Source organism: Micropterus dolomieu, linkage group LG07, assembly GCF_021292245.1.
Source record: "Micropterus dolomieu isolate WLL.071019.BEF.003 ecotype Adirondacks linkage group LG07, ASM2129224v1, whole genome shotgun sequence".
NCBI classification, from domain to species: Eukaryota; Metazoa; Chordata; class Actinopteri; order Centrarchiformes; family Centrarchidae; genus Micropterus; species Micropterus dolomieu.
Window position 1 is genome coordinate 6145923 of NC_060156.1, and position 11515 is coordinate 6157437.

The following is an 11515-nucleotide window of genomic DNA, read 5'->3' on the forward strand; positions in this document are numbered from 1 at the left end:
CGAAGCATCGAAGCTCACAAAATGACATTCGCGCCAGCTCTAGGATGTAGTCAACTAGAGGTTTTTCAGGACAATGAAAGAAATTTTATTTTTTAAAAGTTAGACAGAAACTGTACGGGATAAATGTAAATTTAACCCTGAATTGATTGATAAACTAATTTTAGAAGTGGGATGAATTCCAAAAACATTTTCTGATTTTGTTTCGTTTCTCATCAGAGATCTGGCTGTCCGATGGATCACCGTTTCACCGTCCGATTTCCAGTATGGCAAAACATCTGTAATAAACTTTAGTCATCTTCTTAATATTATTGGAGTAGTGTTTTAGATACTATTATTTTAGATGTAGAGGCTAATTAAAACATGTAGTGTGAGTTAACACAACGTACAATGAAACATAGTGTCTGTCCAGTTGACATCAACTTTGAGCCCTTTGTCACCATTGTTGTGGCTCTTTATTTTGTGTCTGAGCCAAATCATTTTCCAAATAGCCTAACAACTCCAAAGTTCATCAAAATTGTACGAATGGTGTCTGAGAATTACCTGAAAGAAAGACAAATGGACATAGAGATGAACACAGCTCGATTGAGAGCCCAGACACCCACCGATCCTCGATTTCATTGATCGCGTGAGGAATTCTGAAGATGAGTGGATTCCCTGCTGTTCTTTTTAAAATAAAACAAGCACTGAACAAGTCCATGTCTAGAGTCTTTGGAGTTTTTTGTGTACAGAGCTCTAGAAATAAATTTTATTTTCTTTTGTTTGTGCAAATCGGTTAGGGCTTAGGTCAGAGGGTCTTCTTCACTCAAGTTATTAACAGGTTTTTGATTTTCATTCCAATCACACAAAATGTTTTCTAAAACTTACACTTGTCCTCTGAATGTTTAACTCTAAGGAGATTTCATTAATTGTTAGTAACGAAAGTGAAAACTATGCAGCTGTAGCAGAAACTATAAAACTATATAATTAACTATAAAATTATAGACCATTGCAAATAAACAGATCCACAGGAAAGTTCTTGGCAAGGAAATGAGGATGTGACCATGTGAAATTGATTATTAAAAAAAACAGAAGGAGAGAGCAAACAAACAGTACTGTTATACAGAATGAGGAGATTAGTGAAAAGAACCAGGCATGCTGTTGGCAGGAAGAAAGCACAACAATCTGAAATCTCTGACAGGCTTGTACCGAGGAAGTCTAACTCTTGACAGCCTTGGTCACCAGTTTAAACTTCTGCCCTGTGGGTGCTGCTTTAAACTCCTTGAACTGTGGAGGTAGAGAAACATCCATTTATCTCTAGTGCAAGAGAAGGCTTGTTGTACACACAGAAATCTGTTAATATTACTGCTACATTTAGAGATACTGACCTGCAAAATACTTGCTGGCATCAGAAGAAGTTTGTGTTTAATATTTTTGGAGGTTTTTAGCTATTTTGGTATTCATTTTGTGTGAATTACTTTGACAATGCTAAAATATTAAAGAATTTATATTGTAACTATAAACTACAACATCCAATTTCATTTGTGTTGTTCAGCCTTTACATGCTCCCACAATACACTTAAGAAACTTGGACCTGATTTACAAAGCTATGCAGATTACATTCAGCTGCTGCACCATATGACTATTAGTCCTATTAATAAATTGGTTCACTGTATGGATTACAACAACTTACAGATTTCACAGAATGCACTGCAGCTAAACAGAGATAAAACATAGAAGTAATTATTGATGCAAAGTTGTTACGTTGAAGTGTTATGATTCTGAGTACAGCCCTTTCTCTGTCAGGCAGACTCTGAAAAGTCGTCTGCACACCTTTATCATCAGCAGCCTTGACTACTGTAATTCCCAGTCAGTCTGCAAGAGGAGCTGAGTGACTGAGAGAAATCTGCAAACTGTTTTAAATGGAGTCATACCTTTTTAACTAAGAATTCACAAATAATTTAGAGTGACTGTAAGCAATCAATTTATTTCTTCTTGATGTAGGTTTTATTTTGGTTGGGCTTAACTTGACCTATATTTTATTTTATTGTAGCCTATTGTTAACTATCAATGAAATTAGCTGCTAATGTGTTTGTTTAGAATGAAAGCCTGCATACAGTACACCGGCCTGTCCATGAATGAATACCTTTGCCCCAGAGTATTTGTTTATACAGAAAGCCAATTAGATAACAAATTGTAAACACATGACCTCAGGCTAGCCATCAAATCTGCAAAGACCATCAAACAGGCAATATAAGACCCACAAACTCTTTTCAAACTGTCAATTCTTGACATCCTTAAATATCCTGTATAAGCAAACATTGATATCATTAGGATATATCCATCTCATCCGTATCAACATGATTTCTTTATATTTTCAGGTCAGAGTTATTAAGACTCACCCAATTATCATCCTCTGCGTTAACTCACCACAGTCTGGATACACCAGCTGTTGTATAGGTACCATCAATGTGCCTTTGCTATAACACTAGAACCACCTCCTAACATAGAATAAAATGAGTGAGCTAAGAGTAAAGTGGCATGAAAAGATAAACAGCAGCAGACAGCAGTTTCACAGAAGATATTCACACTGACAGCTGAGCTATCCATTTGTCAAGCATATCTTACACAAATTGGATTGATTTTACAAAAGTCACCGTACTTCAACTGTGCACTGTGGAGCTGTGTGCTACTACAGGTATATAGGAAAATATAAGTAGTAGTAGACTAGGACTTCGTTTTGGATGACACTCATGACTCACGCACAAAATCTTGATTAGGACATTACTAGATGTGATGAAGCTTCCATAAGTTACTGACTTCGACTAAGCGAGACTACGTTATTCACAAAAATATTCTTTCTAGTCTGTCACTCACTGCATATTAAAACGGCAGCATCTTATATGGCGTGCAGTGGGGAACCTAAAGAATCTCAACTCCTTCTCTGATCTACTTAAGGAATGAGTACAAGTCAGCAGTCATTATCCTCTCAACCAGCTGTTCATTCAACTTGCTAAAGTTGGGGCTGATGCTGATCAGTTTCAAGGCTCCATTAGGATACCAAGCGGAGTGATGTCTGCTTTATGGGGGTTTTAAATTAAGTAAATGGCAATGTTATAAGTGATGTTTGTTTTGCTCTTTGATTAAAATATTCAATTCTGCATGTTTCTTTTGCAGCTTTTTTATTATCTGTGTATCTGAGGTCAAATTTCCTTTATAGTGGAATAAAGATCTGAACTTAGCTTAACTCTATTGTTGATGGCTGCACTCATAATCAGCAATGTCGAGTTACTTCACTGCCAAAAATAACTTAATATTGTATTACATTTAATTCAATCAATATTTATGCTTACCCTTCTTGATGTGTTCAGTAAAACACAACCAGAATCGTCAGCATCTGAGGAAAAACAAAACAAGAGGTACAGTTAGAATTCAAAGTGTACATTAATAAAACATCATATACTGTATGTCTACAATGAATATATTCTGCAGTACACTAAAATATTTAAGATATGTATGTGTCATATTGATACATCACTAATATGTGGTAAAAGCAGAAAATAATAACCGAGCAATTTTGCCATCTGGCCACACTTAAACAGTTGCAACACATCGTATGACCATGTTCATTTCAAACATACTGAACTCATACCAAACAAATCTGTATACAAAAGGTGAGGATAAAGTTGATCAAAAAGTTGAGAGTAAACTTTGAAACACAATGCACACTGTACTACAGAATATGATCAGCGTATATCAGGGTATTTTACAATGCATTTTCACGTAACTGAAATAAACTCAGCTATACCTACCTGTTCAGCCACGCCCAATTTGCTGCATCTTTAGTTTTATTATTACAATAAACTGACTAGAATGTAAAACTGAAGATCTGATCAGGGTTGCAGGAGGTTTACATTTATTCTGCGATTTATTTTATCACAGTATGTGTGTGAGGCAGAGAGAACCAAGAAATAAAGGTTATCTAAAATATGTTTAAGCACTCTAGACACGTTTAGATTAATTAAATATGGAGTTTAATTACAAACGAGTACAATTATTACTTCAGTTCTATATAAGCAAAATATGGCAACTCTTTCATTACCTTTGGAACCAAAAGACAATACCGGGTTGCTAGCCTGGTAACAATGTCTAAAAATAACCAGGTACATTTTCAAACATTAATAATGATATGACTAAAATGTTCGAGGATTATTATTATACCTTTATTAGACAGTTAATGCTAAAGAGATGACAGGAAATGAGGGGAAAGAGACAAGGTGCATCACTTGAGGCAGATTCGAATTGGGAATGTTGTCCTTCATGGTTTGCATTTGCTTTTGTTGAATTAGAATATTACAAGTTAAAATGCTTAATGTTTTAATGCAAATCTGTAGTGACACGGAAAATCATAATGTTCTGTATTTGCATTTAAAAGCAACAGAGCATTCATTACTGATGGCGCAAATTCGGAAATAAAGATAACAAGTAACAACCACTCAGCCAGTAAAGAAAAGAAGCCTGTGACCCTTTTTTCTAATAGTGATGAAAATGTCAAGAGGAAAGTCTCTAAATGCTCTCATTGAGCAGGGATTGGAAGTTCTCCGCTGATAAGGCTTTAATACACACGTCTGTGGAGTCGAGGCGAGTGCTGAGATAAAGTACAAAGGTCTGGATTTTCCTGGTGTCGAAAAAAAGGGAACAGAAGGAAAAACCTTTTATGTTAGAAAACAATACCGGGACAATCCGAGGGAATGAAGTGTTCAACACACCTCAGTCCCTTAACTAGCAGACTGCCAGTACCCTGCTGACTCTCATAAAACAGTCCGCCACTGCATTACATAATGCAGTTATCACCGTTTACTGTGGGGAGGACGTTATTAGGTTACCATGGGCTTTCCTCCTCTGCTCCGCGTGATGCACTATGTCGGCTCCGTCTGGAAATCAGTGTTTAACTCCTTCCTCCAGCAACGGAAAAGCAAACAAACCCCCCTTTAAAAAGCCAATACGCCTTAAGAAAGCGCCAACATATCCTAATATCAATAAGCCACAGCCACAAGTGAACATGTTTGAGTGAGAGTCTGCAGGAAAGGGGGGTTGCTTTGATCGCCACACCAAACACCTTGCCATCATAAAACCCTGCAGTCAGGAGAGTAAGAAAGAGCTCCAGACCCTACCTCTATGATGAGACTATGGCAGGGGGCACGTGTTGTGTGCAGTGGATTTGGTTCATCAAAGCCTCACAATCAAAAAGCTCACGGCTGGGCTTATCCGCTCCCAGAGGGGGAGAGGGGGAGAGGGAGCTGCAGCTCTAATTGCTGTCAGGCTGCAGCCGTAAGGAGATATTCATATATTCATATAAGATTACCACGTCCCCAATGATCACCTCCTTCTAATGGCCTCTGTATGTCTCAATATACTGTGTGGTTTAAAGTAATCCAGGAGAATTTCAGGGTTTAGGGATCAAGGAGAGGATGTGTTAAAATGTGACAAAGGCTTGTTTCCCTACTTGGTTCCTTATTTGATCAATGTGGCACTACAACTGTTGATTGTATTAAGTTATCCACAAGTTATGTAATCTCAGATTGGAGTGTTGTATTATTTTGGTCAATAAGGTTTGTAGGGTGGTGACTGACAATGGCTGAATTACTGTGTTATAGAAGAGATCGTGTATCTGAACAGACTCAAGTGTCAAGAGCTGGGCAAAAATAATTGGTTGTTCAATCTACCACATTTTTTCAGAATACTAAGAATACATTTACCATCAATCTCTCAAACTCTGCCTTTCACATTTAATGTGCCCAGGTTATTTAATTTGGTACAGGCAGTATAAAATAGTACCAATAAGATCAGTATCAGGGCAGTACTGAATTTATGGATTGGATTTCAAAAAACATTAGTCAGAGAATCCAATCTAAAAACACATTTAAAGACACTTTTTTAAACATTGCTATTATCCATCAAATTAGAAGTTGAATAAAATAAAATAAAGAAGATTTTAAAATTCTACACAGATTGTTAAAGGTGACCCATTTCCAGCTTTATATTGTAGGTCTGACTTCTAAAAAGGTAGCTTGGCATGATTCAAAGTTCCAAAAAATAATTTTCATCAATAAATTTTAATCATTAAGCTGTTTACAGTAGACATTTCACATTCCTTCCTGAAAACTTACAATTGCATTCATTAAAACAAACCTGACCAATGCCTATTTGAGAGAACATGCAACTTTCTTCAGTCCCTGCGATATTTCTGAAAAAATTAAAAAACCTGGCGTAATGCTTGCAAATCTCATCAAACACCATATTGTTGTACACAAATACTTTAGAGGCACTGTTACAAGCCCTGACAAAAGATATCAAACTCTGACCTCCGCAAAATCATGTCCTTGAAATATGTTAATATTTTAGGAACTCCAAAGAAGGTTAAAGTCAAGGGCAACTGGACTTGGTTGAAGATACTAGAAGATGTTTCGTCCCTCATCCAAGGGACTCAGTTCTGACTAACTGGTAGGAAAACTAAGCAATTTAACCTCAGCGGGGTCGTTTGCCAGGATCGTTGATACTGCTGGTTCATTAGTGTTCCTGGCTTTTGTAACGACAGTCGTTATGGTCATTGGGACTACCCAAGGCCAAGACTGAACGACCATCGTTGGCATCTTCAACTGAGGCCAATAGGTTACGTTTGTTGAGTTTCCTGGGAAGTGACTGTAAGTGGGGGATAAGTGGTGGCGTAGACCCCCTCCTCTGTTCAGCGACAGCTTCTCAACCTGAGTGTAGATGGCTTCCTTGACACCTCTTTCAAACCATCCATAAAATGTGGTGTCCTCTGTCCTTCAGATGTAAGTAAACTGCAGAGTCTTGACCTGAGGAGTTGGCCCTTCTGTGTTGAGCCATGCGTTTGTGTAGTGGTTGTTTAGTCTCCCCGATGTAGGTCTGTGCATTCCTCACTGCATTGGACCTTCTTCTATCCCCTTACAATTATCTTGTATTGATTGCACTTTTTGTTAACTCTTACTTCCTTCCCTAGGTATTTAACCCATTGATGTGATATATACCATGAGCTCTTACTAGCATTTATTGCTGCTCTTAATAGTATGTATTGTCAGTTGTAGATCTGTATTTGATGCACTGTTGATGCTTGTATGTTGTTCCTCAAATGTAAGTCGCTTTGGATAAAAGCGTCTGCCAAATGAGTAAATGTAAATCCTCCTGAGTTTCTGATACTCCAGACACGTATGGAATCACAATGTTGTTGTGTTTGACCTTCTTTTCCTCCCCTGTAGTTTTGAAACGTCTTCTAGTATCTTCAACCAAGTCCACTTATCCTTGACTTTTACCTTGCTTTGGATAACTATGAACTGGATGACCGACAATCTTCAGACATTTTAGGAATTGGCTTCTCAGGCAGATGGTCTATTCTGTAGTTACAGAAGATTTGGCGAAAGAATAAATAAATACATATTAAGTATCAGACCAGTTTTGTTTTTGTTGTTGCATGGATCAATAACGAGCTGGGACTGTTACTGAATGTAACACGGGAGCGTGGCGTCAGAAAACAGACTGGGAGTTGTTGCAAAGTAAACGGCGACATGCACAGTACAAGTGTAGGCAGATGAGTGTTATCTGCACGGTACACAATATTTTACCAAAACCCGGTCAGCAGCATCGCGTTTCTACTTTGCAAGACCCAATCAGGGAGCCAAGCGTAAGCGGCTGCATCAACGTTTCTAAAGTCTTCCGTTTTGGCCCGTCTTCACTAAAACGCCCTCCGGAGTTTTGAAATGCAAAACGGGGTCAGCAGGTCTCTGTTTTAGATCTTTGTTTTCATCATTGTAGTCTGGACGGGAGGTGCAAACGTAGCAAAAGGTCTCCATTTTATTATAATTCGAAAACGCAGTAGTGTGGATGGGGTCCCAGCCTGGGTTTTTTGTGTTATGTTCTGAGTGTGGGCCTTTTGATAGTCTTGATTTTGTGTATTGGTTGTATGTCTTTATGTTAAATCCCATGGATTTGGTTGTTACAAAAACCTAAAAAAATTAAATTTTTACAAGAGCGTATAAACAGCACACAGACATCTAGTTCACTCTACATAGACAGCAAACTAATAATTATAACCATATTACAAGTTATATGTTTGCAAAATAGGTAATTTGCAATAAATGATTTTGCACAAATCACAGTTCTGTATACTTCTCTATTTCCCATGTACACTTTATTTCTCTTTTTACAATAAAGATGAAGAAAAAATGACCACCGCTCACCCCTCCCTTTCCACTGTCTGCTCTTGTGCTAAATAATACGTGCGGTCCTTCATTTGTCCAAATTTATCTTCTTTCCTTTCTTCTAATAAACCAGCCACCGCTGCCTCCAACTACTACTACCACCTTTACTTGTTCTTCTTTGTACGTATATAACGTAGTGACGGAACGCACTCTCTAGCGCCATTTGGACTACTGTAGAAACATGGTGACTTCCATGTAAGGGGACCCGCATCATATGTAGATAGAAATACGCTCATTTTAAGGTAATAAAAACATTAACTGTTCATTATGTAAGGTCCTTATACACTATAAACATAGCTATGAATATTATATTGTATTTCTGTCAATAGATCCTAAATATTACACAATGATCCAACGAAGGTTGAAATCAAGGGCAACTGGACTTGGTTGAAGATACTGGAAGACGTTTGTCCCTCATCCAAAGGACTTCTTCGTTGGATAACTATGACCTGGATGACTGAGAATCTTCATAGACATTACACACTGACCCTTTAAGTCAAAAAGTTACACTGAAATATTTAAATTTCATATTTCTTTGTTTTAATCTTGATGATTACGGGTTACAGCACATGGAAATCAAAACTTTAGTATCTCAATTTGTAATTCAATAGAATAAAATAGAATTTTAGATTACAGAAATGTCGACCTGAGAAGCGCTCTATTTATCTAATGAACTGCAAAGGTTTCCTGATCTTTGAATCTCTCCATCTGGTTCTGGTGCTCACAATGAAGTTTTCCATGATATTCACATTTTTAACAGGCTGTGGCTGCAGTGGATGTTGTCTTTTAGTATCCTTTGGGCTCTGTGCAGGCACCACACCTCACTCACTGATGTTCATATGATATTCTGGGCGGTTTTAATGTCCTGGGTTGTGTATATTCAATGCCAGTTTGTAATGTTTCAAGTCAGAATGCTTTGTATTGCTCCTCTGTGAGAGTAAACAAGAATATGGCACACAATTTTGCTTTTTAAAGTTTCCTTAAGTTCCATCAAGGCTGAAGGCTGCAGAGATCCTAAAGGTTCTCCATTTTATTTACTTCAGATTGTGAAACTTTACATTTTGAAATCCTTCAATGGTAAATGTTGATGTATGTTCATGAAACAAACCCCTCACAGGGTTATTAAGGTCAAGTAATGACCTTAGGCAATGACTAAACCCAGTGTGAGAGAAGCCTGTCCTTCCTCATGACTTTTCCACTTCAGTATTCAGCCAAATTGATTGAACTGAAATGGAACTGAGCCCAGGGCTGGCAGAAATATAATCACAAAATCAATTCTATTTATAGGGAGCCTTTGACAGCTTTATGACAAAGTTCTCTGAAGAGTGAAGAATGGATACGATTGTGTCAAATTATTAAAGGAAAAAAACACAGACAAACAAACAACATACTTGTATTACCAGCTGACAACATTTTTAGTAGGCTCTTCAATTTCTACTTTTCAACACTCACTTGAATAACTGCCATCAATCACTTTGTGTGATCTTTTCCTGATGCCACTTACACTAATACTGAGCCAGATGTATTACTGACTCTTCGGGTCACACACAAAGATGATGAGCTTTCTGCAGATACTGGAGGTATCTGCACGTGTGTGGAAAGAGTGTAATCTATCAATAACCAATAACAAATCACAAAGATAATAGAAAAAACAAACAGTGTATTAGATAACTACTGTAACAGTGACAACGCTCACATGCTAATATTTAGCAGGTACCATGTTCGTCACGTTCATGTATGTTCTTAAGTTTGATGATTCAAGAAATACAAAAACCTTTTAACAATGACTACATAGAAATCATGACAAGTAAATAATATTTTTTATCTGTATGAACTCAGACAGAATGAGCACACAAGAAAGAACAATTCAGTGCTTCAAAGATGAATTACATTTTTTTCCTCTGGATGATGATGACACTGTGCTAAAAAGAAAACTACTGCATTACTTAAGAGGCTGAGCTCGTATTCAGGACATTAAATCAAAAATGCTCTTTAAATAACTCAAATGTTGTAAGCCATTATAAAATGTATTTTTAGTGTTGTGCAGTTAAATATCCAACAGGCACGATATCATAAAAGGTCAAGATTGAATACTGCCCCAAAAACAAGGCTGGTATGAGACCAGACTTACAAAAGTATCCAAAGCATAACAGCATTTTCTCTTGAAAGAAACCGCTGTTAAATATAGAGAGAAAAAAATTATTAATTATAACAGACAGATGTTTTTGAGATTAGATTTAGGTAGGAGCTGCTGTGTCTCTGGGTCTGATGTAATCACTAAGCTAGTTGCCTTTCCAAATCACTGCTTATGTAGCCAGACACGAGCTGATTAAAAGTCCTGTTCAGAGTCTTACATTGATTTGATATGGTGGACATATTCCACAGCAGCCTGTTGATGTGGAATCATGAAATAAAATAATTTGTGACATAAATTAAAAGCAAAAACAGGCACGCAAACAGCTTATGACACTGGGATCAAATGTATGTGACAATGAGATCTTTTAGGGGGGAGGCAGGAATAAAAACAAAACACTCTAATCAACATTCAGCTGTGCTGTCAATGAATAATGCACTGAAAATCTGGGAACAGACACTGTTGGCCATGACAAACATTTTGCACCTGTGGGTGACAATTGTGTCTCATGACAAAAGAAATCAACATATTACAGCTGTATAGATGGAGAGGAGTATGGTAAAAACACTGCCATGTTTAGGGGTTTGGCTCAAACTAAAGCCAGCGGTGTCAATCAGTGGCTGGGGGTGAGTGATTGCTAATTATATAGCATGAGATATTATATACAGTGGGTACGGAAAGTATTCAGACCCCTTTAAATTTTTCACTCTTTGTTTCATTGCAGCCATTTTCCAAAAATCAAAAAAGTTCATTTTATTTCTCAGTAATGTACACTCAGCACCCCATCTTGACAGAAAAAAACAGAAATGTAGAAATTTTTGCAAATTTATTAAAAAAGAAAAACTGAAATATCACATGGTCATAAGTATTCAGACCCTTTGCCGTGACACTCATATTTAACTCAGGTGCTGTCTATTTCTTCTGATCATCCTTGAGATGGTTCTACACCTTCATTTGAGTCCAGCTGTGTTTGATTATACTGATTGGACTTGATTAGGAAAGCCACACACCTGTCTATATAAGACCTTACAGCTCACAGTGCATGTCAGAGCAAATGAGAATCATGAGGTCAAAGGAACTGCCTGAAGAGCTCAGAGACAGAATTGTGGCAAGGCACAGATCTGGC

At 37.4% G+C, this 11515-nt stretch overlaps 1 protein-coding gene across 3 annotated transcripts in view; it reads right to left on the bottom strand.

The window, feature by feature from the left end:
- The window catches only part of myo1b (myosin IB), an 87326-nt gene that overhangs the window by 44561 nt on the left and 31250 nt on the right, over positions 1–11515 (bottom strand). The window lies entirely within an intron of this gene.